The sequence below is a fragment of the Phasianus colchicus genome, chromosome 17 (assembly GCF_987193195.1).
Source record: "Phasianus colchicus chromosome 17, bPhaCol1.hap1.1, whole genome shotgun sequence".
In the NCBI taxonomy this organism is placed as follows: domain Eukaryota; kingdom Metazoa; phylum Chordata; class Aves; order Galliformes; family Phasianidae; genus Phasianus; species Phasianus colchicus.
The window spans coordinates 4,378,577-4,403,375 of record NC_143452.1 but is presented as its reverse complement, the minus strand read 5'-3'; the positions used below and the strand labels follow the sequence as shown (position 1 = coordinate 4,403,375).

At 43.6% G+C, this 24,799-nt stretch overlaps 1 protein-coding gene and 1 long non-coding RNA gene across 2 annotated transcripts in view; both read right to left on the bottom strand.

The window, feature by feature from the left end:
• LOC116235174 (uncharacterized) overlaps positions 1-24,799 on the bottom strand; it is a 142,464-nt gene that overhangs the window by 70,183 nt on the left and 47,482 nt on the right. The window lies entirely within an intron of this gene.
• On the bottom strand, positions 13,013-24,012 carry LOC149915594 (uncharacterized). The gene is made up of 3 exons (XR_016471991.1): positions 23,858-24,012; positions 17,116-17,166; positions 13,013-13,767 (listed from the first exon to the last, which is right to left on the bottom strand). It is a non-coding gene; the product is annotated as an uncharacterized LOC149915594 (long non-coding RNA).

Genomic DNA, 24,799 nt, shown 5'->3' with positions numbered 1-24,799 from the left:
CTTGGTAACATAATCATCACATAAAATGACATTTCACCAACCATGAAATAAATTGCAAGCCACAGAATAAATTGATTTTTTTTCCCCTGCATTGTAACAGCACCACTCAGCTCCACCCATGCTAACGCAGCCTCATTGTTTCCACGACAATTAAAGCATCTGAAATACAAGAAACCCAAGAAAAACATCCATCGTGTCAAATACGTGATGCTGTGGTAAACTCAGAGGTTTGAACTGCCACTTGTTGCTCTGCCTTCTGGCTCTCCCAAGTGCCCCCATCCAACACTCACAGCAATACTCTCCATCCCATCACGGATTTCATCTATTCGTGCCTGCAGATTAAATTGCTGGCTGTAACACAGCGTGTGCTGTTTGCGGCCATTTTCCTAAGTGCTACTTTGGGAACAAAATACACAGATGCCTAATGTAAACTAACCTCCTCCTATTTCCTCTGTGAAGGTTGAATTTCGACCCAGAGGTTCTCTGCATGCCTATTTCTTAAATCCCACTGAAATGCCCCAAACAGGAGATAATTAGGATTTAAGTAGAACCTAACTTTACGGAGGCCCATTAAACAGCTTTGACCTTTATTATCTCTGTGCTTTTATTTGCACATTCGTGCTTGTTTTTCTGATAAAACACCTTGTTATGTTTTCTGCCGCTCATAATCAATATCTCTCCATGAACATGAGGGCTGTAATCCAGACTGTAACCAGTCAGTGGCAAAACTCCCACTGACCACAGCAAGAGGAAGCTTTCCAAGTGGAAGCAGCCATTGCCCTGATGCTCACACATGGAGGGCACAAGGACTGGCCGATGGGAGACGTTCCCAGCCTGCATACAGACAACAAACTCCCTGCAAGAAGCAACTTCTCTCACCTGCAGCCAGCAAACCAAGTTCCAGGGCCCAGATCTTACTGGCAAGGATACCTCATGATCTGAACACAGGAAAAGTAGGAAAATGTGCTGCAAAGCTGAAATTTGCATGAGTTGGAGAGTACTTGCTTTGTGGCCAGCCCTGGACTGCCAAACAGCTGGAGAAAAAAATAAGGACTGTCATGAACTTCATTATCTTCTACTCTTAATTGCAAGGGATACATTTTACATTAGGTAAGGCCTTAGTATTTGGGAACTAAATGCTAAATGCTTGGCCTTTACCCCATTTCTGCTACATCTTGCTTTATAAGAACGAATTATACGGCTTGATGTAGCAATAAATAATTTTCATAAGTTTTATTGCAGTGCTGCATGCCACTAATGGACATTTCTATACTATTTTCAAGAGAAGGCAGTGGGCTGAATCACAAAGCAGCCGTGACTGCTTCATTAAAAGCAAAAGCCCCTTTTCCCTACTCCATTTCAAACACTACTCAGTTCTCCCCATCCATTTCTCATATCCCACCAAATTACAGACATGTCCAGCTCTTCCCACCCCATGGTAATGGTCTCGCAGCCCTTACAGAATGCAGTGTAATTGGGCACCGCTCTGCCAAAGAGCTTTAATCCAGCCCTGGCTCCTGACCTTCAGCCAGCAGGAGGAACGAAAAGACCTCTTCCAGGCTCATCTGGAGTGGCTGCACACCCACTGAACCTCTCTCATCTGCATTTTTCCTTGAGATTAATGAGCCACGCGGAAGGTCCCTAAACTTAAATGAGCTGGAATAAAACTCTGAAATAAGCCTTGCCTATTAGGTGGTGTTGGATAGAGATTCTCAGGGAAAGCCTTTTCTCTGGGAGCAATCATTATCAGGCAGCTCTTTAGCCCTGTGGTTGAGGAACCCAGCCATGATCCAGCAGGCACAGTTCTGCATCCATCTCTGCTTTGAGGTGCCCTTCTTAATTCCTGTGCTATTGATCCTCAAAGATATTGAGCACCCTGCAATACTTCAAAACACAAAAGCCAGAAATCTTGACTTCTATGGAGCCTGAGGTAATTGCAAAGACCTCAAGATGCTAAAATAACCACAGGAAAAAAAAAAAAGAAAAAGAAAAAACCATATAGCCTGCATGTATCTTTGGAGACTGTAGGGTAGAATTGGATCACCTTTCTTCAGTGTAAATTCAAGGTGGAAATATTCTTCTGTAGTTACAGGTCTCAATTTGAAGCATCCAATCTAAGACTTCTCATAGGATTTACTACTCAGGCAAACATTTCAACTGTCTGCTTACGTTTTAGGATCTTTTTGAAGGCAAAAAGGCAAAAATCAATACGGAAATGCCAGCAGATTTTCTAAATGAACCAGATGTAATGTGCCACGTTACCATTCAATGTTATATTGCACAGGGCACCCAGCGAGCGCACCCAGCGAACAGATGAAGATCTATTGATGCAAACCAGCCCCAATCACTGCCCTGCCCGTGCTTCAGCACTGATGTAAAACCACCATAGGAGCAGAGCAGATGCAAACTCAGATCAATCAAAACACAGCGACCAAGGATGTGGCAGCCTGCACTGAAATAGAAGATGTCCCTGTTAAGCCACACCGAGCGGCTGCGTGCCACCTTCCTGTAACTTTCACACACTGCCATGCATGCTGAGCAGATTGAAGGCTCAGTTCTAAAAAGATGACGTGAGATCACAAATCAGCTCGGCTGGGTGATCCTTCGTAAGACACTCCCAGCACTGCTCCAAGACAGTAAAATTGTTTTCAGCCCTGGTATTGCCAAGCTAGGCACGTCTACCATAACCAAGTAAGGGCATTAGGCACAGCAATTGAGGATGGCACTCAAGTGCAGAACTTACGTTCACAAAATGCACCACCAGATGGGCTGCCAGCACCTTCTGCTCTGGGTGCTGTGAGGCTCTGACCCACAAAGGCACTCGTGCAAGCAGCCCCTGGCTTGCCCCTGCTGCAGAGAGGCAGGTTCTGACTGCATACCAGAGGGGACAGGGCCGTGCTTGCTTAAAAAATAAGTGTTCGATCTACTGTCTACAAACTGCTTAAGACTTAGAACGACTCAACTGCCACACTGCTCTGCTTAGCTCATCTATGCACAAATGGGAGAAATAAGCCACATAAACTCATATTCCAACTGCTCATAAAGTTTGGAACCTCAGCTAGTTTAACGCATGTCTTTAGCAGATCTTTTCCATCCTGTTCATTTTGAATTCAGACCACTGCATGTTCATCTTGTTTGATATCTTTGTAATATATATTTAAAAAAATAGGAACATCTCTTATTTTTTTTTTTTCTGTCTCACATGCAAAAACGATCACTTTTACTTCCCTCTAGGCCAGATCCAAAGGTCTTGAAATCAACAGGACCTTTTCATTTACATCCATGGGCTTCAGATCGAGGCTTTAGTTATAACTGCATTGCCCCTTTAAGAAGTAGGACCCTCTCATTTCCCCTGCAGGTTTCTGCTAGTGACTCTGGGATCCAGCACAAGCTCTCTTAACACCTGATTAAATATTAATCCAGAGGTGGGGGCCTCACTCTTTTATGATCCTTTCCCTAGAAGCTCCTATTAGTAAATCACAGTCCAGCACAAGAGGAAATGCGGCCATTCCATTATTCTCAGTTCACGAACAGGGCATTAATTCTTAATAAACCGGCCTGATTATAATAATACTCGAAGGATGCAAAATAAGGGATAGATAGGTTTACATCCATGTCTAAGAATAAACACATGTACAGTGCAGTGTGAGGAGGTGGGGTGAGGAGAGAAGGGCAGAGAGGAGGGAGGGATGCAGAATGCAGCTCCCATTCTCAGTCTATGGTGACAACAAGGTGTTAAGCATCTCTGTGCCTCCTTCACAATCAGCTTGTCACTAGAAGAAAGAATAAAGCTTTTTTTTTTATTTTAATTTGAGCAGGGCAACTGTGCTCCCAAGAAAAGGCTGCATCATGAACAACATTTTAGATTTCAAAGTAAAAGGAGTTTTCAAAGACTTGAGAGAAAATCACGTCCTCTCAACCCAAAATGCTGGACAATGCATGCAGGACAGCGTTAACCTATAGGGACCCTCAAGAGCAAGTTCAGAAAAGACAGAGACCTCTTCAATATCCCCACAGCAGCATTCCTGCACTTCAGCTGCTCTGCAGGCAGCGATGCTGAGCGCACTGCACGCTGCAGGCCACGCGCTATTTTATTCTGGGTCTGCTATTTTATTCTTGCTGTCAACCGAGGCTGCAGCGGTAGCAGCCTCTTAACTGTAATTTCCCATGGCTGCAAGCAACAATGAAAGGTCTTTGGGGGCAAAACACTGCCAGCAACTTATGACATAGGAATCACTGCAGCCTCTTCTGAAGTCTTGCATAAACACACCTAGAGCACTGGGTGACGTGGCACACGTCGTAGTCAAACACACACAACTGCTGTCCCACCCCTGCCAAATTAGCCAGAACACCTTGCACCTTGGCTAACACACAGCTGAAATGCAGGAGCTGTATCAGCACGTGTCAGCTAGTTCTCATGCACTGTGCCACAGAGTCCTCACAGAAGCACAGAGAGTCCTGGTGCTGTCACAGCACACACCTGTCCTGGTGCCAGCAGGTTATAGAGCAGCTGCCCACAGCTTCTGCTGCCCAGCTGCTAATTGCTTTTATTTCTTTTTTAAATTAAACTGGTTAATGAGTCTGCTCTGGCAGCAGGACACTACTGCACAGCATTATGTAGCTGGTGGAATAAAAAAGTGGCTTTGTAGCTATGCTTGCACGCAAGAAAATACGTAACGTGAATTTAAGCCTTCCCTGCCCAATGCGAGTCCAGCCAGTGCTCATCTCATGGCAGCCTTCCCTCCAAACTATTTCAACATACGATGAGTTTGGACTTGGGCACGGTTTCATGCTTAGAAAATGATACACAGACACGGCCACGAATGACTGCAAGCTTCCAGTGTTATCATCCAGGAGAGCCATTCCTGAGTGGTGGCGATGATCCCTGCTGATTAGGGCAGTTAAAACTTTATAGCACCCCACAGAGAAAGGCTGTTACAGCCTCCAAGGATGGACATGCAGCTTTTCACATGCAATTTCTACATTTAGCTTCTCCCAAGAGCATTATTATCTTTTTACTGTAGTGACCAAACCTTGCAATTCCTCAAATCCTTTCCAAATGTTAATGAAACAGAATAAACCATCGTACACCTGAGGGAATTGTACAGAAATAGCAAGCATTTAAGAGGAATCACAAACTGGCACAGCTCTCTGAAATCAACAACTCAAGCTTGCAAAGGGCAGGATTCACTTTTTGCATGGGGGAAAACCTCAGGCTGATCTAAATTTTGAAAGATATTCGGATATGCATGTAAAAGGAACCAGTTCTAAAGTAAAGGCATTTGAACCACCTGATGCCCAATCATCATCTGGTTATCCAAGACCTAAATCCAAGTTTCAGCAATATCAGTAGGGTTCAGCATTTCCAATGAAGTTTGAGCAATATCACTGGCTTGGTGTTAGCTACAGACATGTATAATCTCATGCAAACAGCCTATTGGTCAATCACACTAAGCAAGAAACCCATAAAATCTACAGGATAAGTACTAAATATACTTAATCTCAAAAAATCTGGAGTGCTGAACGTGCCTGGAACTTCAAGAATGTCACTTCAGTATGATAGCATTAAAAACCTGTGATTTTAGTTTTGGGGCTACCCAATGGCTATCTTTAGAAAATGCACCACCATTCAAGTCAAAGCTTAAACAACAGCACAAAGAAAACTTACAGGGCATAACTTGAGGCCATTTCCCCTCATTCTGTCACCAGTGAGAAGAGATCAACCCTGCTCTGCTGCAATCACCTTTCAGGTATTTGAAGAGAGCAATAAGGTCTCCCCTCAGCCTCCACTTCCCCAGACTTAACAGTTCCTTCAGTTTCTCCTCATAGGCCATATTCTCCAAGCCCTTCACAAGCCTTGTTGCCCTTCTTTGGACCTGCTCCAGCATCTCAACGTCTTTTCTGTACAGGGGTGCCCAAAACTGAACACAGCACTCGAGGTGAGGCCTCATACAGCCCCCGAGTACAGGGGCAGGATGACTTCCCCAGTCCTGCTCACCACACCATTCCTGACACCACTGGCCTTTCTTGGCCTGGATGCCATTGGCCTTCTTGGCCACCTGGGCATGCTGCTGGCTCATACTCAGCCAACTATCTTAAGTGACCTTTAAAAGGTCACAGCTCTTACACCACAGCAGCAACAGGACTCCAGTGTGAAGGATTAACCGAATGGTGCCGGTGTGCTGCAGCGAGCGGTGCTGTTATCTCAGGGTCTGTTCAAGGTCTCATAAATAGCATTGGAAGGATTCCACTGAAATGGCAAATATGAGTAAACACAGATTTCACTCCACCCCAAAAAGATAACTGTCCCATTATCAGTGCTCCACAGGTACAGCATGAGAAGCTTACAGACACCCACACCTGGGACACTAAATGCTGTAGAGGAAACACCACTAAAATATTTATAAACAGACTTCAAAGACAAAGGTACGGCTCCAGACTGCAGCTCGAGCAGGTGCACAGCCCTCACAACCACCAGGCTTCATCTGAGCTCTATCAGAACCCATGTGAATTTCTGCCTTCTTTCAAACAGTCTGAATCAGGCTATAAGGACAGGATGTGCACGTGGCCATTGCTGCCCTGCTGTCAGGCTGTGCTGGGCACCACGCACTGACAACACCCAGCCTCTGGAGGGAGAGAAAGGGCAAGCAGCAAGATGGTCCTTATGTCCTGCACTTGACTGTGAAGTCACATGGATTCTCAAGCCAAGCCTTCTCAACCTCCATCCACATTTCACAAACAAGGGCAGTGGCTTCTGCTGTCTCTACAAGTCACTTAGATATAGCATCAGTCACTGATGTATACAGAGAAAACCATCAAGTAATGCAAAGATTCACGATTGCTTCCAAAAGAGTGACACTAGAAAGCTAACCTCCAAGCAATCCTTTTTCCACTGAAGGTTTCAAACTATTTTGAAATATACACCTTTCATCTTACTGTCATTTCAGTTCTAAAAGACAACGCCATGCAAGATGACATGAATCAAATTCAAAAATAAAAATTACAGATATGAAAATTCAAGCTTGAAATATGCAAACATCACATGCTTAAAACACCTTGGCCATTTCTTGGCTTCTGTAGGGAGGGTGCAGTGCCTTATAGTCATTAGATTGCAGAATATTGGGGCTATATATCAAGAATACTACTAGTGATGGTTTATTTGCTCAGTATTCCTAGACATTTTTGTAGGTTCACATGAGCAAGCTTTACTCATCAACCTTTCCCTGCTGAAAATAAGATGATTTGGAAAAGGCATGCAAAGAGTTAATCAAATCCATAAGCATTCACTGTTTTTCCTGATCACGTAGAGAGTGACCAAAAATAGACCAAGAGCATCAGCATCACTCGTGTCTTCTTCCTAATTGGCCTGCTTGGGATGCAGATGTTCTTCACTTCCAGACGCTGGTGTTTTTTTTGAGGAGTACAGAATGTGCTGCTTTGGCATTTCTGAACCCAGTAAAACTTTGATTTGCTGCATTGAAGTAAGTAAGGCTACCAGTAAACAGCAGAATGTTGCTTTCCATGAGCAATTGTTTCTAACTCTTTGAAATCCTCCCCAACGCAGGTGCCTGGGATACCAAGCACTGGAAGAGAAAGCCATCTGTCTGCTAGTAACACACCAGTAACTGTAAATTATAATACAAATAAACAAGCCAAGAAGAATTTTCTCCATAAAACCTGCTGCTTTAGAAATCAATAGCCAGAAGTATGTTCTGATCCAACAACCACCACGTGCTACTGCTACATCGTATGGGACAACTACAAAAGATTACAAAAGAGCGGGTTTGTTTTCATGGATCACCTACACAGCCATCCCCTCACCTAATCCCTCTGAAATCTTAATCTGTGTAGCTGCAATGCTTTTGGCTTTTCAGCCCCAGTTGGCAGGAGTTTATAACAGTCAGGTGTCACAGCAAGCTAGAGCGGAAAGCTACACATGTCTTTCTAACAAAGGATAAACTGAGAGCTAAAGGAGCTGCTTTTCCATTCAATTCAGTTTTCACACCGCAGTGTGCATCCCAGACATCATCACTGCAATGTAATAATGATGTAATGGAGCCGTACTCTTTCTTTCACACTCGACCTTTTCTAAACTGACGTTTACATTCACAGTTATGTCTCAGTAATATGCTTACAGGTCTGCTTTTCATCGCTTTCAAGTGTGGACACAACCTGGCCCTGCAAATGAAGGGGGTCTGCACGTCTACATAGGATTCCTGCTCGTCCATTACTTATTCTGTACTCATAGGCACAAGGCTGACAAACATCTATTTGCAAGTGAAAATGGATATGAATCATTATTAAAGCTCAGATAAGGGATTGAGAAGCCACTTTCAGCTGCACCCTTGACTCCTTAATCAGCAGTTTTCAACTCAAAGAGCATCTTCGTTCTCAAGCTGGGAGACTCTCACCAAAGCAAAAGTGGGAGGGCATGAAAAATAAAAAAAAGTAGCGCAGCAGAAGTACTACAGATTTTGTTAAACAAAACAAAAATCAAAGCAATAAACAAACTGGTTAATGTTCCTTGAAAAGGCAAACACGAAACAACACACGTTTTGAAGTTAGTAAGAGATGTTACACATGACAGCTGCTGTCACCAAATCGTTCATCAAACATACGTGTAGTTCACGTAGAATATAAATACAGCTTCTAGCTTTAATACTGATACACTGGGAAGACTTGTACCCTCAGAATCAGCTGATTTCTAGGTTTTTATACTCAGAGAGATGGTTGGGTGCTTAGGTAACCAACTGCCTGCAGAAAACTCAAAATGCTTATACAGCCACCAAATTAGACATGAAAATTATATCCAAATTACATAAAAAGCTGTAATCCAGATTCAGATCTCCTCTTTAAAACTGCCAGCAAGAATTTCCCTTTCCAAAGCATCTCAGTTCCCATTCAGTTCAATTGTAATCACTTGTGCTCAGGACTTTGGAAAAAAAACCACACATGATCACCACTAAAAATGCTTTCAAAACTACGTCTTTTGTCATACTTTTTTTCTATACGTTGAATTATATGCCATAAAGTGGTTCTGTCAGGCATTCAGAGCACAGCTGTGATGAGCAAGAGCCCGTGATTAATTCTGTCCTTGCTCCTCCAACTATTTGCCTTGCCTAATTAGAAAAGAACACAATAGAAGTTACAAACATTTTCACCACTTCCAACTGGCCACCAAAAGCACGCGAGAAGCCAAGCTGCCTTTCACTGTCTGCCATGAATAATGTATAGAAATACGAAAATCTCTAAAGTTTACCCCGTTTTGTATTGCATTGTTCACATTGTTTTTCCCCACTTTTTATTTTTCAGAAACTGCTCTGCAGCACTGCTGTGCGGGCCTTTAGGAACATACATTTTTGTAGTGTTATTTCTGAGCTTTCAAGCTTTTTTCCTTCAGTGCCAGCATCAGCTCAACCTCCAAAGCGCAGTTGTGCAGAGTTTAGTGATAAAGCAATATAAGCAAGCTGTCCACAAAACAGCTCTCCCTTAATTCAAAGGGAACGGTGTGCAAAGGCACAGGTGCACTCAGAGGCACAAGCAAACACTAGACCTCAGCACTGGGGAGCCTGAGCTCTTTGGCAATAGCCACTGGTTTTAGGGGACCCAGGAGCTGCTCAGCATGGGGATGCAGTGAAGTGGCTGGAAGCAAACCTTGTTGCAGGGAATTCATAGTTTATGTTACCAAAGGGCATAAAACCACCAGGCTCTGTGATGAACTGCTGAACACCAGTAACTCACTCCAGTATCTGATGTCTGATAACATGTGTCTGCCTCCTTCGTGTACATCCTCACCGCCAGCCATAGTAATAAAACTGGAATAAAACAAACACTTCCAATGATTCTCTGATACACTGTTTGACAGATCCTACTTCAAGTCACAGGGAACAGCACTAAATCTAGTAGTCCTCAGACACAGCCAGCTTTCCACAAGTATTTCACAATATACGAAGAATTCCGATTAAGGCAAAATTGACGCTCCTGGAGCAGAGCAGTGAGCATCACCTCCCAGGCACCTTGCAGGTAAATTCATACTACATATTAGGCTACAGCTTCATACATCCTCACTAGATAAAAAGGAGGGGAAGGGGGGGGGGCAGCGGATGCTCCCGACTCCTCACGCATCCATCCAAAGGCTCAGCTGGGATGTGACAGCCTCCCAAGCACTATTTAAGCAGCACACATAACAGAACTTCACTGCATTGAAGAAGACCCTCAACAGCTCAGAGGCTTAATTATTATAGCTATAACTAAAACACCTGACCTGCCAGAGACCCTTACCAAAGCAACACTTTTGGCACCATGGCAGTATTCCCCACGGAAGACTTTGGGCTGCGGTGCATCTTCACAGTCAGAGTGACAGCAGCTGCTCCCAAATAACACTGGACTGCCCGGAATCTCTCTTGACAGGAGGGTTTTTCCCCTCCTCTCTCACATTTCTCAGTGCCTGTAATCCATGAGTCCACAAAACCCCCCAGAATTGCTTTCCACTAGCAGCATTTGGCACAGTGCTGGCCATGCAACAAGGCTGTGCCCAGGGCACTGCTCTGCTGAGTCCTGGGGAGACACAGCACAGAAACACTGCAAAAACAAATGTATCAGAGACTAACCAAAATCCCTCTCCATTAGGTAAAGATCTGGGGTTTATGTAAGTTATGTGGCACCTTGAGGATTCTTTGCTTGTTTTTTAAACAAAACAAACAAGATATAAGTCTTTGTTGGTACACAGCCTGAATGTGGAAACTTTTGTTATAGAGAGGAGCCTGAAACACTCCCTGAGGTTCAGCAAGCCACTGGGACCCAGGGCATTGTTCAACTCCTTGAGGAAGTCAGGACAAGCTGACAAGTCCAGATCCTGACCTGCTCTTTGAAAAAACAAACAAACAACACCGTTCAGGATGTTTCAAATAATGTGCATCCTCTGTTCCCGCAGAACTTTCTGAACCTGATTTCACTTTTGCAGCATCTTGGGCTGGGAGGAGTGGCTCAGAGCACCATCACACAGTGCAGGCTGCTGCCTCCAAGCCCAGCAGAGCTCTCAGCCATCTGGGCTTTCAGATGGGTGGTTTGCTGGCCCCGAGGGAGGGCTGTTGTATCACAAGCACAGCATTCTGCAGCCCTGCGACTGTGATAACGTGTAGCGGAGCCCTTCCTTGTGCAGGAGAGTGGCAGCCATCTGCTGGCAGGTGGGAGCACGGAGAGCCATCCTGTGTGGCAGCCCCAAAGTCCAGGCTTTATGTGCATTTGGAGAGCTGCCGAGGAATCGGCGTCCCAAAAGCAACCCGCTCTTCTTCATTGCTTTGGAAGAAATCCTCGCAACAGACACCACAGATAAGTGCCATTAGGAAAAAGCACACTTAGGAAGCAGGAAAACATCGTAGAGCTTATCAAATAGCTCTGGAGAACGGGATTTAAAGTCACAAGTCATTTTCTGGAATTCTCAATCTTATCTAAAAGAAAGATTGCTGTTCCTTTAATCTACAGACGAAAAGGAGCCAGCTGTACATCTGAAAATCAGCTGCGTATCGATCCCACGCCTGTTAATATTCATGAAGCTACATCGTAAGGCTGGAGATTTTAACACAGTGCCCCCGGAGTCTAAATCAATTCCCATTGATTTCAATTGGCTTCTCCCATCCGAGCATCGACCTCGCCCCTCCCCTGGAAACATGCTCTCAAGGTCCTTTGAAACACACTTGCTGTATAATGAACTCTGAAGGATTGCATGTGCTTATTGGTATGTTCTTTTCTTCTCCACCCGTTGATCTTTTGAGGGGGGGTGGATACCATTATCCGATTTGATGTGAACATTTAAAAATTTGAACCTACGCCCCACAGGGCTCCCATCAGTTTGTGGAAGCCAGAATAAACTCTCTCTTCATTTAGACTTGTCTGAAAAGTTCAAGGCTAATGCGGTCATCTAACAAAATTGCATTTCTTGACACTGCCTGCTTTCCGGAGAAATATATACTGAATATTTCTGGGTCCCGCTTGGCAGACATCTGGGGGCTACAGGTTTACAGAAGTGGCAGATTCTGGTTGAAGGGTGAACTTAATTTGCTCTACTTTCCTAAAACGCCAGGCCCTTGGGGCCGACCTTGCTCCCTTCTGAGCTTCCCAGCACCCGACATTCAAGTCTGCTCAGGGTGAGTTATGAGGTGCTGAGGGAGCTCAGCAAATAAGCAGATACATGCCAACCCTGATGCCTAAGTTGGGAGTTTGTATCTAAACGTTCACTATTTCACTTATGAGTGCAAAGCAGTGGTTACAAATCCACGCTTCCATTTGTACCACAAATGCAAAATGAAGTGCATTTAAAAAACAAGCCTTTTTCTATCAAAGTTTTCTATACTTCTGCCTCCCTAGTGGATAAGAACTGTATATTAATATTAAAAGCACTTAAAGACATCAGGCTATCTCCTTAGCTAAGGCCCATACAACAGGTCCCTACATGATCACAGAGCAATACCTGTGTTTCATTTATACTGAATTTGTGTTATTAAGCTGGGCAATATTACAGCTTTATTGACAACTTCCAACATCCACTTTGTTCACAATTTAGTCGAATATATGCAAGGTCTCCTCCCTGCATTCAAGTCTTTTCTTTTCCAATGCTATTTTCAGATTAAAAAGGTGCATCTATACCCTAGTGTTTGCACATACAATACTTGAAAGTGATGCATTTAGCAACTATTAAAAGTAATGGTTCTAGATTCAGAATATCAGTATGATCAAATGCCTTTCAAACAAATTCTGAATATGTGACTTTGGCTATCTACGTTAATGTCTAAATAACTAAAATGCATGTAATATTGGTTTTTAGCTGCCCTCAAAAGGCTTTCACACGTAACTGATTGAATTACTGTCAGTTCCAATCCAACTGCAGGATTTTACTTGCACCTTTGAAATAATAAATAAATAAATAAGAATCAATAATATATAGGTTCAGGGGAGAGCTGCCTCTGAACTTCCACAGAGGTTATACCTCTAGATAGGCAGCACCCACCCCAAAGCAGCAAAACACCATCACCCCAGCAACACCGTGTTTATAGCAAAGTTGACTAGCACGGAAATCAAGAATAATCAACACCAAAAAAGGTGTTAAATATGCAAAGAATGAAAGAAAAAAGCATCTTTGTTTTCTACATTTCATCTTCCTTTTCAGTCTTGACATCGTATGCCAAGGAAATGCAGACACCAACCAGCTCCTGAAGGGTTGCTGTCAATCCCACTGCGTCCCTTGGGAACCTCCAGCCAGTCCTGCTCTCTGCATGTCGATCACAGAATGGATCATAAACACAAACTGACAGCAACGTGCCATCAAGGTAAGGGAGTGGCAGCTTTCACAGACCTTAACAAGAGGACAACCTGTGCGTGGGCAGCGGACCCACAGCTTTTTATTGGCTTGTAACTCTGCAAAGCTCTGGGACACAGAGTGCAGGCAGTTAGGAGAAGCTCTGGGTCCATCCCCAGCACAAACCTGAACCCAGCGCTCAGCAAGAACTTGCAGAGCTCAGCCTGTTGGTGACACAGCCCCAGCAACCTCAGCACAGCCAATCCAGCTCTGCAATCACACGTATCCCTTCACGGCTTCCTGAGCTCCCAGCACAAGGAGCTGCTCATGTCCTGCTCCATTTCACTTTTCCTTATTTCCGTGTGCTCCCGCGTGCCTCCCACAGCCGTTTTCCCTTTCTGCAAGCTCCTTCCTGTCTCCGAGTGCCCTCCTGCTATCGCTTTCACAATCAGAGGAGGCCGGACATCGTGCTGCTGAATGGGAGGAAGGCTCGGTAATTAGCTGGATCCTTTCTGTTTACACAAACACTTAAAATATACAGACAGTGGAAAGGTCAGCTTCTGCAACACACTGCAAATCAAACCGTAGCTGAGGTGATTACTGCAGAAAGCCATTTAACAAACGAGGTGCTGCTCGCTTCAAAAACATTCGAGTCTCTGTTTCAATACTACTGCTATTTATAATATCATTAAAAAAAAAACCAAAAAAACAAAGCTTTGAGCATTCTGAACAAAGTAACCTCGAAGCAACACACAAAACAATGGAGCACGGCTGGTTTCTGAGCAGGACAGAGTTAGAACAGGAAAGTCAGGGGCTATTGGGACATTTGTGACTCATTTTAACATTTCTCAATGAATTTCCTTCAGTTGTGAGCTGTCTCACTGGTGTGTCCAAACACCTGAGAAGTGATTTTACAAACAGGATTGTTTCCTGAAATAATTACGCCTACAGCACTATGGAAAGGAACTTACAACCTGTACTCATAGGCAAACTAAAAATTGATCGAGGAGTTACACATAACCAACATAGGAGCAGAAAAAGGGCACCCAGTGTGCACTGTGATCACATTACCATACGGCCAACTTCAACGCAGCCAAATTACTCGTGACAGCTTTTCAAAAATCATTGTTTCAGGATACTTACAGAAACAGAAAATTAATGGAGATTTATTCTGAATAAAATAATAAATTAAGAGTTTAATTATCACTAACTGGAATCTGGAAAAACCATCTGCTCTTATTTATACATCAAGCATAGTAAGCCACCTTCATGTCATCCATCTTCAGCACAACACTGAGGCGTGCATTTGGCTGTAAGCACTCACTTGAGCACCACTCAAGACCAAGGGATGTAAGCACGTGCAGATAACCAGTCTCAGGCCAGGTCCTCCTCCAATGAAGCTGATACCCGAGGTCCAAGCAGCCACACAACACCGCAGTGCACAGCCTGCCCTTATGTCTGCAATGGAGTTCAGACCTGACCAACCTTAACGTGAAGGTCACTGCAACTTGCTGAGTCAGTCTTCACAGAAAGAAAGGCTTACAAACACAAATAAGAAATATTAAAAAATGCATTCCTCAGAGATTAGTTCATTAATAAAGAAGAGCATCTAAACACATCCTGAGTTCCTCGTGTATTGTGCTTTCTATTAACAGTTGTCAACCTTTCCAATGGAAAACCACATAGAACAGAAAATGTTATATTTATCCAGTTGAATCACAGAATGGCTTGGGTTGGAAGGGACTTCAAGCATCACGAAGCTCCAGCCCCCCTGCCATAGGCAGGGCCACCAACCTTCATATCTAATGCTGGACCAGGCTGGCCTTGAACACCTCCAGGGATGGAGCATCCACAGCCTCTCCAGGCAGCCTGCTCCAGCACCTCACTGTTCTCTTGGTAGAGAACATCACGTAATATCTTAGAAGTTGTTTTGAGACTTCTCACAGCAGGTGTAGAGAGCCCACATCTCACTGTACTTGAACCTTGCCTACATACCCACTTAATAGGTTATAATTAGAGACGTGGAGGCAGCATTAACATCTAAACTAGGTTTGACGGAAAATATTAATTTGAGGACAAGACAAAACTAAAGGTAAAAGAGAGAACTGTGACTAAAACATCTGGAATTGCCACATGAATAATCTTTAGTTAAGGGATTTTCTCTGAAATCAGACGTTTTAATCTCCCATTTCAGATGACATTTTATATAAATTGGTTTTGCAAAGCCAGGCTATACCTCAAGTGAAACGAATCTTTCTTATTCACATCTTCAGTGGATCGATCTGCAAGTCTAAGGACTGCAAGCCAGAATGCCAGCTGCCAGTTTCTCAGGTATGGAACAGACAACAGCCTTGCTGGTGGAGAGTTCTCCAGGTTTCTTTATCTGATACAGGTGGGAAACACAGGAGGAAGATGTTTCCTCTGACAGCTGCTCATGCGTTTTGCATCTCCGCTGCTGTGCTATGACAGATTTTAAATTTTGATAATCCCTTTTTAGCCCTTTCAGACTAAGGCCATGAAATGCCACAGCTCAAACAAAACCGGGTCCTGTCGGCCCATGTTCATACAAATAGCCCAAACCAAGATGATTTATTTACAACAGTTAATACAATTGGTAGTAACGACTTTATAGGCAACCTCTAAGTGCAGGCGAGATGAAAAATTTACTAAATTGGAGTATAAAAATTCATAAGAAAATGTACAGAATCAATATTTCATGGGCTTTGCTTTACCTTGCCTTACACAAATCTACTCCAGAGCTCACATTAAAATTTAAACCAGCTTCGTGCGACAAGTTCAAATGCTGGGGCTGTTTCATATTAGTTTAACTTCGGAGGGTATTTTTTTGTTTTGTTTGTTTCATAAATTGGAAGAAAAGCACTTAGGGAGCAGCACAGTTTGAGTGCTTGTGTGCTGCTCTTCTGTTTTCCTCCCTTCTTTTAAGAATAAACTAATTGCTAACAAATAGAGGTGGACACTGCTTTAAAAAAAAAGAGAGAAAGAATCCTAAAAAACCTTTGAGTTCCATATAATAAAGCATAGGAGATGCAGTTTAGAAATAACACCTAAAGAATACTCTTAAGAACCTCTAATCTGGGAAGAAAGCACAAAAAACCCCACCAGCCAGCTTTTGCAAGAGCAAATTGCACATAGGACCACAATGATGCAAGGATGCCCATATGAACACTTACTGCCCCACAAGCATCTCATTGCCTGGCACACCAGCACAGCCCTGGGAGCTCACCATGGCCCAGGGCTGCAGAGGCCACACAGAACCTTGAGGACTCGCGGCAGGTGCAAGTTCATCCTTTGCATCAGCCTACCTGACCCTTTTTGTATGATCTTGTTGCAGTTCCGTGCATTTTTTAATCACAGCATAAACCAGTTTGTCTAGAAAAGCAAGGAAAACCTCTTTCTCTTTGAAGATAACGGAAAGGACTGATTAAAAATCACCTCCTTGATGTTTGCATATGGTTCACAAATAATAGAAGGAAAGGATAGAGCCCAAGTATATATAGAGAGAGAAAAAAATCACCTGCGAGTATTTTATTTGTGCCTGCAAGCTCATATACATTCAGTTATGGTTCAATGCAAATGAAAAAGTCACAGGTGGTTTTGGAGGACACGAAATACATCTGGAGAAGGAAATCATACCTCTGCACTCTTATAATCCACGAGGCTGTCTGCCTCAGTTTGAACAAACGCATGGCCAGATTTCCCACTTAGCTGTGCAATTATGTGTGAAAACTGCGTTAATTACACAAGCAGCTAACGGGAAGAAACTGAAGCGTTTGCACGATTTAGGAATTTAAAGAACTTACCCAAATATATGGCCCTTAATGGTCATCCGACTTGCACTTCTTGGCAGTACCCTGTTGCACAAAAGAAGTCTGTATGCAGTTAGCTACCACATCACTAAAACATTACCTAATTATTAATTAATTGTTTTACTGGCACAATCAAGTTGTGCTAGAAAAATGTTCTCTTTCTGAACTGAACTTAACAGGAGACTTCAGCATGTTAGCAAGAACCGGCGATCATTTATTACTTATTATACTGTAATTCATTAACGTTGTAAGAAATATTTAGATACTTAATTGGCATTTAACAAGATAGCTATAGAGAGTAAATGAGACATTAAATCCTCTTCTAAAATGCCCATTAGGTTTGCTTTGGAAATTAATTGATCTAATTCACTTGCTGTAAACCACTCCAGCCCGCGCCACTTTAGAACTTGAAGGTATTAATGACAGCCGAAACCAAGGATGGACGTCTGCACTCAGCATCAGATCAAAGGCTAACACGCATATCACCTATATTTACGATCCTAATAAATAGGCTGATAGGAAGCATTTATCTTAAATGCTGCTGCTCATCTCCCAGATCTCCATCATGGCCGCGGTTCCCCCAAGCACCACCCGTGTTGCTGGAGGGCTCAGCAGCAACGCTGCATTACCCCACCCTAACCCTCACTTAGGGTCCTAGGAACCTGATCTCAGCCTGCAACCCCAACCAGAACTTGTAAACTTTGTGGGTTTCTACTTTTAGAAGCCCCCACCTGGCCTTCAGATGGCCTCCAAGTTTTTCAAATGCATTTTTTCCATAAAAGTGTATTATTTTTGGCCTCCATTTCCTCCTCTTCATTCCCTACGATAGAATTGGTGTCTCTTAAATGAGAATATACAGTAGGGAAGAAAACGCAGCAGCCCTTGCAACTTTCTGCTAACTTCTGCCTCTCACCAGTCTAAAGCAACATGATAAATCCCCAGGAGAGCCCTAACTCTTGCACTGAAGCCTCCATTAGTATTTCATATCAGTACACAGAGACACTCATATCAATCACAGCTGTATGTGGGAGCCACATTCCTTAACTGTTAATAAAGTGCCTCGAGGTCCATCAGCTTCTGTCTAACAGAGAGTAATTTTTTTTTTTTTATTTATTCTACATTTTCGATGACTATTCCTAGAAAATTTATTGCTCATTTTTTGGAATTAAAAAAAAAAAAGAAAACAAACACCTCAGTGTTTATCCACTATTAGATATCTATTTTTATCCCTTGTAACATTTTGAGCACACATTAATTCCCAGAAAACAAGGAAAAACATGGTGACTTGTAACGCCCTTATTAACACTACTAGCAAAACACAATTTGCACAGTTTCCATTTGTGTTCAGAGGGCTTTTCTCACACCAAGACATGGGAATATCATCAGACAAAACTCAAAACTTTGCCTCAATCTACATCTTGATATGGTCTAAAAGTATGCTTAAGAGAGGGAAGTCAGAATATCACATTTTTTTGGCATGTCTCTAGAAATACTTGCACGCATTGGGAACAGAAGCTAGATTCACCGGACAGTCAACTACCTTTCAATGGTTGTTATGACATACACCAAGTCATTCCCATGCAGAGAACACAACCACCCAAACACAGCGGCCTGCAAATTCTAACCAACATCACTCTCACTGTGATGGAGAGGGCTGGAACTGAAGGCCAGGAAGGACAAAATTTTGCTAGATCTGCTAGAGGAAGTTTGCCAACATATTCACCAGGAGAACAACACCGAGAAAACCTCTGAGAGCTGACAAGGCCATAGGTACATATTTCTGTCAAGGACTGTTTACAGTTTATGAAGGTCAGCTCTTCCTCCAGCGCAAATAAATCTTGCTGCAGTGACCACAGCACGTGCCATGCAAGCAGTGGCTCCTTCCATTCCATTTTGCTAGTGGCTGGCACCAGGTAGCAGCAGTTTGCACAATCCCACATGCAGCCAACTGATGTCCCTTCACTTTCAGGGTGCTCACCATTCACGTCAGTGGGTTTTCTCCAGGAAAACATCAAGATTTTTCACATGCTGGTGTATTTTCTAGATGCACACAGTATCCACCAATACGGCATCGAGTTCTGCTATGGAGAATTTCTCCAATTGGGAACAGGAGCACTAAGGCCCTCATAAGATGATGTTTAGAATTTCCCAAGGCACAGCATAGAAAGATGTGACACAGCCCATAACTCCTGTCAGAACCTCCACAGAGGCCACTGCCATAGCAAATACATACACCCACAAAGAAAAAAAAAATACTGAAAGCCACAGAATAAACTGCATCCTCTCCCCCTGTTTTGAGCTTACCACTCGGGATAGAAGGCTTGCATTTAGCTGAGTCTGGCAACTTTTTCCAGCTGCCAAGTCGTGTGTGTGCCCCTCTTTTCAAATGGCATGCCCTTTGCCTCCCACGGCATTTGAGGGTTAATCTTGTCAGCTCAAGATCTTTCTAAGATGCCAGCCAAGCTCATCATCAATTCGACACAGATGTCTTTGGGGGAATCTGAGCTGCTCTTTCTGGGAGCACTGTCCATGTTACAGACAGGAGGCTGTACTGCTGCAGCCCCATCAGAATACTCAGCTAGGTCTGCTCTTGAAATCTTCAAATTAAACATTTAGAGCTGCAATTAAATACCAGAAAAAAAAAGTCAAAAAAGGAGCAAACATGTTTACAGAACTTCATAGCTAATTTATAAACTTCTTTTATTCAAGCTCCCGTTTTGTTTAACTGCTTTAATTTGTAGAAGGAATACATCTTTTGCAAGGCAAGGGATTGGAGTTTGCCCAGGGACAAGTGGTGAAAAATGCAAAAGGCTGAGCTGACATCACTGGGGTCATTTTTGACACGTATCTAGTTTTAAACAGCTGCTCAGAAAACCAGGAGCATTTATTTTTTAAAAGTTTGTCACAGTGTGTGTCTGTCACAAGCCTGCTCTTCTACAAGTCATTACTTGCAAGAACTTCAGACTGAAAAAAAAAATTTTAGAAGTCAGGTATACAGGTATATTTTCTATTTAAGCAGATACATTGGTATAATATTCCACTCTCTGCATCCCTGGCTTTTGTGGGTTTTTTTGTTTTGTTTGTTTTTGTTTTTCATGGTTGTTGTTTTTCCTTGCTGGATACACAAGAAATACTTTTCAGTTCAAGTGGCCAAATAAATCCTCACTAGATACCTTTGCAAGCAGATAGATTTTCAGCACTGCTAAGAATAAACACCCACAATGGTTTTACAGCAAATGTTCTACCTCTGCTGGAGTCAGTGAAGTTCAGGGCTGAACAAAATCCAGCATGAGTCTTGCTGAAAATAAGTGGCTTCAGTTCACCGTGGTTCATGGGAAGTCTGTTTTATTTTATGTGAGCTTGCAACCCTTGAATTTGAAGCCTGAAGAAACCTTAGGCAAAAGCTAGCAATCAAATGATGTGGAGCCCACGCACAGTCTGTGGTTTGTGACATAGGTTGACATAAAATTTTAGTGTGGGTTTTCCACCAAGAACGAAGCTAGGTTTGACTTCATAAAATAAATAAATAAAGACTTATCTTTTATCTGCACTTGGCATGCCATGTGGTTTCAGAACACAGGCCTCCACGTTTGCTGGCACACACGCTCAAGCTCTTTCAAAACACAGTTATTTATAATGCAAACTGTGATTCCAAGAAGCATCAGTGGGATTATCGGGGACTCTGGGATGCATGGGAACACCAACTACAACATCAGGAACAGATTTTTAGCAGGACTAAGCTCTGGAGAACACAGGCTACTGAAGCCAACAGAAGACGATCCCTTGTGTTCTGTTTCTGCCTGGCCTTGACCTACACAGCCTCACTGGAGCCACCAGGACTCTCCACTGCTCCCCAGGGGAACTGCAAGGGTTTATGGCTGCTACCCATCATCTCAGCCATGACTGAGCAGCTCAGCTCCACATGTGTACTGCAGCCCAAGCAGGGGAACCAGGAACAGGCACACACCAGGAACCATAGAGAAAATGGAAAAGTTCCATCTTTCTTTGTGAGGCAGAGCCAAAGCCATTTAACTTCCCCATTCAGCCACGTTTGCCTGTATTTCAGTGCCCAGCCATTTCACAGCTCACTGCTTGCTCCCCCTGAGCCCAGCTGCTTGAATTTCTCTTTTAGGACCCAATGGATTTTGAGTCTCTCCCGGCAACTCAGCGAGCTCAGTCTGACAAGAAAACTGAAGCATTTTCCCAGCAGCTCTTATCAGGAAACAATGTGTCAAACAAGATGAAACTAGCTCTCCATTCTTGGAAGATTTACTACAATTCCCCCTATGCTCACAGGAACAATGTTAACACTAACCAGCTACACAGGAGCGTAAATAGGGCTTCTCTCCCAAGTAACAAGTCCTGTAAACGCAGTCTGCGGTGAGCCTGCGTGGGTTTCTCCATCCCACCACTCACACTCTGATAAACATCTCCACAGGGGTCTATTAACCGTGTTCGTGCAAACGTAGAGCTGAAAAGCCTCCCCTGTTCCTCTCCACGACCACGCAGAAGCAGCACCTGCTGCAGCCCCAGGCCATGCAGTCTCCTGCAGGGACCAGCAGTGGACACGAGGTTGGAATCCTGTTGCAGAGCAACCAAGGCAGGGAAGAAATGTGTGGCAGCTCCCTGAACGTCCACAGAAGCGAAGGTGAGGATGGGGACTGAGAGTTGGGTTTCTGAGATCCTGGCAAATCACCAGAATAAAGGGAGGTAAATGGAAAAATTATGTAGATGTTCACCTGGCACCAACTCTGTTGCACTATTTATGACCCTGCGTGGAGGCAGGGACCTGAATGATTATTGACTGCTTAAAAAAGAAATGCCCGCTGCTAAATAAATAATTGTGAATATTTTCTGTTCTATGGGATGTCTCCTGCTTTGGGCTTGGTTGTTTGCTTTTTTTTTTTTTCCCCCTTTTTTTTCCTCCCCATTTCCATTTCTAGCAGAAAGACATAGAGGAAAATGAAGATTAGGGGTTAAACAAAGGCTGATAAAGATGAAAAGCAGAAACTCCTAATCTTGTATATAACTTAGTTTCAAATCCTCCTGAGATTTGTTTTGCGTTTGAGCACTGGGGTCTTTCTGAATCCAAGATCCCTTGTTTACACCAGCTAGAACACCACTAAATCATCATCACCCCCATCATGCCATTCAAGAGGGCCTAAACCACAGAATTAAGACAGTTTAGAAACCCAAGTCTCCAGGGCAAATTAAATAATGCTATAAATTAAGAACTCCACTCACGCCAGCAGCTACATCTTCCAAAGCAAGCAGCAAACACAGCTCCTAAATATTTTGTTAAGTGCTTGTCTGTACTAGACTGGGGTTGATAACACTGGAATTTATTAGGGACTGGGTAGTTCATGTGTTTGTTAGGAAGCCAGGAAACATGGAAGTAGAACATGCATTGGTCACCATGGGAGAGGCAGCAACGTGGAACCACCAAGACAAAATACTTACATGCAGCTCCCAAAGGTAAAATCAGTCAGGGTCCTTAGGGCACACGGGCATGGAGAAAGGGACATCGGTGTCTTTGAGAATCTAGCTCAGATTTCTGAGCCAAAGAAACTGGGTGGAATCGGATACAAGGCATTGCCTGCAGACTTCTGCTCCCCTCCCACTGCCTGCACGGCTCCAGCCTTCTTCCAACACGTCTGTGGCTTCCTCCAGTTTGTAAAACAACACCTGCCGAACCTCCAGCTATTAGCACTGATAATAAAGTCATCACATGGGGAGCATTCACGTTCCCCATGTTGTCAGAATAAATTATTTTGCTGTTCAAGATGGGTTTTACCAACCATAAATATTTATATCTGCATGGACGTCAAATACTTTAATTAGGAAGTACAGCTGTAACAAGACCAGGTTTAATTGAATCTTTGAGCTAGACATTTCCAAGACTTCAACTGCATGTCATACAAATACATTGAAGTCAACCTCTATTAGTATAAATTTTCTTTAGAAGAAAATCTTCTGTTGTCAATATCTGAGGCATTCTGCTAAACGTAACAGTCCCCAGTAAGGCAGGGCTAACCACCTGCAGCTGGGGGAACCCATAAAGTACCTGGAGAAGGAGTGAAAAGACAAAGACACGGATAGAGAACACCCCTGCTTTGCCCTGCTTATATCTGCCTCACTCCTGAGTCAAGCAGCACTGCCCAAAGCGCAATGCAGCACAGCCTGACCCAGCCAGGTCAAGAAGCCAATTCAGTTACTGGAAATGCTGCAGCACTCCATGAGAGCTAATTTTATTGACAAAGAGCTAAATTAGTGCAGGTGTGCTGCGCTGCAAAGGCTTCCAGCACTATATTAAAACTACTATGGAGATCACTGCCAATGGCCCTCAGTTTAGTTTATTTGGGTGCTGCTGGAAGTGTGAGTGTCAAGAGCAAATCAGCAGCAGTTAGCTCCTGGGTTCCCATGTTTTCTCCAGTAAGGAACTTCATGTTTTTTTCATCCTTGCTGCTCTTCTTCCACCATTTTACCCACCTTCCTGCATTAGCATTTCATTTGATGTCCTTCCTTACAACTCCCCAACTCCTTTCTTAAAGCCAGAGCCATCATGTACCTACAGCACAGCCCATTTCCCAAACCCTAGGCCACATTCTATTTTGCCCCACAAGAGAAGGCACCAGCAAGCTGAAGTCCCTTTGGGCACAGCCAAACACAGCCAGAAGTGAGACAGGAGATACAGCACCAAGCTGCAGCCCCACGGCTGCCTGCAGAAGGTTCTTACCTCAGAGTACCAGGCTCTCCAGGTGCCAAAGTCACGAGATGCTGCTCCAACACTGTTAAATCCTTCCCCAGGTACTGGAGGCAAAGGTACCCTAGTACCACAAATTCTCAAAAACGCTTTTGATCACAGAAGATGCCCAATAACAAATAGGTAAGAAGCAGCTACCCTCCCCTGAGGCCTAGGAAGGCCACGGAAGAGACATAAAGCCCAGCTCCTGTAGCAGGTGAATCCACTAATCACCTTGTTACCAGCCCAGTCCTTTCTCAGCCCAAACTGCTTAACACACACAGGTGCAGACCTCACAGACTGGGACTGACAAATGAGCCTTTTTCACAGAAATGTGCTGTTGTATCATTCCTAGATGGCAGCAATTTTTTTTTTTTACTTCAACAGATTTTCAGATCATAAAAAATCGTTATGACCCTCCAGGCAGGCTCCTTGCTGGGAGCTCTGCTTGGCTGTGCCTTCAAAACACAGAGAGCTGTTGCAGTAGGAGTCTCAGAGGAGCTCTATTCAATTTCCAGGTTAGCCACAGACTTTTTTAGATGATCATGGGAAAATCCTATCCCATTTCTTTGCCTCAGTTTCTCAGTCTTCCCACAGGAGATTCTGTAGAGGTAAATGCACTGCTGCCTGCAAAAAACCGATGGGAGGCTATGCAGGCAGATGAAGATCACTCACATCATGATCCTACTTGGCTTAAAATAAAATAATTAGAGGACAACAATACAAGTAAAGCCTCTGCAAGGCAGCACAGTGTGAGCCCTGTGTATCATAAAACAACAGTAACTCTCCAAATGTCCACCCATCTCTGCAGATGACAGATTCAGATGAGTCATATATCAAAAATAAAATCCCTCCTCTAAAATCCAGCCCTGCATGGCTGAGAAGGTACAGCTCCACCAGGGATTTGGAAAGAGCCATGAAGTTAGAAAATTACTT